Raw genomic sequence first — 3,749 nt, 5'->3', positions numbered from 1 at the left:
CATCCCTGCAGAGACCATTCATAGCTTCACTGTTTATTCGCCTAAATGTATGTATATAGGTACTTTTCGTATTTATACACACACTGTATTTCCATCCACTTTACTAACCTTAAAGCACCAGTGCCTATAGCAATGCTTACTTACTAGTGTAACAGTAAGGATGCAACATTGAGAGCTGTGCAAATACTGGTTGTTGATTTTCCAACAATCAAACCTGATGTCCAATTCCTGATGTTCCACGGTAAGGGGAACCCTCAGTATTATGTGGATGTAAAGAAAGGAGTGAGAGCATCTGTATGGGAGACAGGAAACAATTGCTACAGGTTTCATTTTGTTTCTGATGTATTTACCTGAAACTACAGACGAACTTGGAAGTGGCTCAGGTTTCTCTTCTTCCTTTCTAAAATATCTTCAGGAGCCTCAGCACAAATCAAGTCTGTGGTAACCCACTGTTAATTGATAAAGGCATTTCTTGTGCAGCTTTTTTCTGTTTGAAGTTTGCCACGTGTACTTGACTTAAGGTGGACTTTACCTGGCAGAAATTGCTATGTGATTCCATGGTTAGCAATTAAAAATACAGTTTTAGGAAATTAAGATTTCTGTAACCCATGAATTTCTGTTTCTGAGAAGAATTAGGTTAAGATCTGTTTTAACAATGGCTTCAGTTACTGCTGAACTTGGTTAATGTTTTATTGTAGCCTATGATTCCTTCTGGTGTAGTCAGGAGAGACAGCAGTTGTGTTTGTTGCCATTTCACTGTTTGTATGCTGCAAGTTACCTCAGGGTGGGTTTTTTACCTCGTTTAGCACCTTCTTAATGTCTTTTTTTGGTGGGGTTTTTTTTTTCCCTCTTCTTCTTTTCTTTGGCCCATGCTCAAACACCATCTTTCTGGTTTCTCTGAGTGGCAGCCCTTTGCTGTGCCAGGCAGCACATGGGAGGACAACTGAGCTGGTGGCATCCCACAAAATGTGCAGGGATACCTATGGGCATGGTTTTTACTTACAGTCCTGACAGGATAGGAATTAAGTAAATATTAGTACTCTGCACTTGAATGCACCTTTTGTCTAAACTTGTATTACTGTGGCTGAAGGAGGAACATCAATGTGGCAAGACTGAAATGCTCCATATCAGGAAGTGGTTGTGATTTGAGCACTACAAGGAAGGGGGGGGTTGGTGTTTGTATGTGGTGAGAGACAGTGTGAATGTGTGTGCACTGGCAGTCTCCTGTACCTTCACAAATTTCAGTACGGTTTCTTTTAAAGGGAAGATCTAGGCTTTATTTATTTAGTAGGTCTGCAGTGTGATTTTTCTTAAAGCAAGGCAGAAATTTTTGTCTTTTATGTGTTTGGAAATACCATTCAGGTTTTGACTCTTCAGATAACAGTTTTGCAAGTTCCCATGTATGAAATTGTCCCCCTGCCATCTGGGGATTAGCAAAAATCTCTCTGGAGTCTCTTCTCTGAGAAGGTCAAGCAGGTCAAACATGTATGTTGCCCACCAGTTCACTCTCTTGCTGCTCCTGGGACCAGTCAGAGGTTATTCCCCATTGCTTCTGCTTCAGGGAGCTGGGGAGGAACAGGCTTCCTGAGATCTTTTTAGATTTTTTTTCTTTTTTTCTTTGAAGGGTAGAAAGGAAGATATTCCTCCACCTCCAGGAAAAGGATCCACAAAGAGGGACCTGTAAGTTTTTTCCATAGCTTGGCTTCCCAGGCTTAATTTTTGTGAAGTCTCTTCACACTGATCAGGAAAGTGAGGAGACTTCAACATAAAAAAGAATTTGTCTGTGTCTGCAGCCCATCCTCTCATAATCTGGGTCTGATGGTTCTGATTCAAATTGCCAATAGCTTTTTAATTCAAATGGAGGTAATCTTAAGACATTAAATCTAAGTGGTGTTCAGTTCAGTGGTGTTCAGCCCATCTAAGTGGGCATCAGTTCTCTGTGTTTCTTAAAATTATTAGATGGAATATTTATTTTAGTTCAAAGCAAGGCAGCTTGTGTGAGTTTGAATTGGGTTGGGGGAGGAGTGGCTGGAAAGCTGCCAGGCAGAAAAGGACCTGGGGGTGCTGGTTGATACCAGGCTGAATATGAGCCAGCAGTGTGCCCAGGTGGCCAACAGCATCCTGGCTTGTATCAGGAACAGTGTGGCCAGCAGGAGAAGGGAGGTGATCATATCCCTGTGCTCAGCACTGGTGAGGCCACACCTCAAATACTGTGCTCAGTTCTGGACACCTCACTACAAGAAAGACATTGAGGTTCTGGAGCAGGTCCAGAAGAGGGCAAACAAGCTGGTTAAGGGTCTGGAGAACAAGTTCTATGAGGAGAGGCTGAGGGAATTGGGAATGCTTAGTTTGGAGAAGAGGAGGCTGAGAGGAGACCTTATTGCTCTCTACAACTGCCTGAAAGGAGGCCGTAGGGAGGTGGGTGTTGGCCTCTTCTCTCAAGTAAATAATGATAAGGCATGGGGAAATGGGCCTGAAGTTGCACCAGGGGAGGTTTAGACTAGATGTTCAGAAGAATTTCTTTACTGAAAGATTAGTCAGGTGCTGGAACAGGCTGTCCAGGGAGGTGGTGAAGTTACCATCCTTGCAGGTGTTCAAGATCTGTATAGCTGAGACATCTCAGGACATGCTCTAGTGGGATGGTGGGTTATACATTTTTTTCTCCTGGCTTGACGGTTGTATGCTGTGATCCTGAAGTTTTTTCCAACTGTGACAGTTCTGTGATTCTGTGACTGAAAGGAGCTGCCAAAGTGTAGTTACCAACCGAATGGCAGCAAGTGGCCTGTGCAGAGCAGGAGGGTTAGGAATGACAGTCCTCAGCTCCAGCAAGGCACCCTGCAGCTCTGGTTGTTATCTGATGAGACTGATCAAATTGATTTCCCTAATACAGTAGATCCTAAAGGGGCTGCCTGGGGTGGTGAAATGAGTTTCCTAACAATGCTTCATGGGCTGTGGATGCTGAAGATGGGAATACTGAATCGGCAGCTGCATTGTGTGTTACTTACTCATCTGGCCTGTTTGGAGGCAAGCAAAAGAGCCATTCTTGCTCTCTTTAAATGGCATCATGTGTACAATGGTGTGTTTGGGTTTCAAGACAAAGTAGTGAAAATTAAGACCTGGCTTCCAGGGCTTTATATAAAGATGTAAATCCTGCTCATCATTCCATGTATTCATGTAGTATGACATTCATTTCCATTGAATGCACCAAGTTTGCTGATGATATCAAAGTGGGAGGTGCTGTTGGCTCTCTTGAGGGACAAGAGATGGAGAAAAGGAGGTGGAGGGGAGACCTCATTGCTCTCTACAGCTTCCTGAGGAGGGAATGCTGAGAGGCAGGTGCTGATCTCCCATGGATCCTGGTGACAGGACAAGTGGGAATGGTTCAGTGCTGTATCAGGGCAGGTTTAGACCAGACATTAGGAAGCACATCTTTACTGTGAAGCTGCTCAAACCCTGGAATGGGATTCCTAGAGAGGTTGTTGATGCCCCAAACCTGTCAATGTTTTAAGAGACATTTGGACCATGCCTTAATAACATGCTTTAATTTTAGGTCAGCCCTGAAGTGGTCAGGCAGTTGGACTAGATGATACTTGTAGATCCTTTACAACTGAAACATTCTATTCTGTTGTGTTCCAGTTTATTAATTTCTTCCTTCACATTGCTTTCACAAATGTGATCTATTCACAATAGAGTATCTAAGCTGTGATTTTTTTAATTTTTCTTTAATGTTGTATGTCATTTTTTGAAGA

The sequence above is a fragment of the Heliangelus exortis genome, chromosome 1 (assembly GCF_036169615.1).
Source record: "Heliangelus exortis chromosome 1, bHelExo1.hap1, whole genome shotgun sequence".
Taxonomy (NCBI): Eukaryota; Metazoa; Chordata; class Aves; order Apodiformes; family Trochilidae; genus Heliangelus; species Heliangelus exortis.
The sequence above is the reverse complement of the archived record's forward strand: the minus strand, read 5'-3'. Positions refer to the sequence as shown.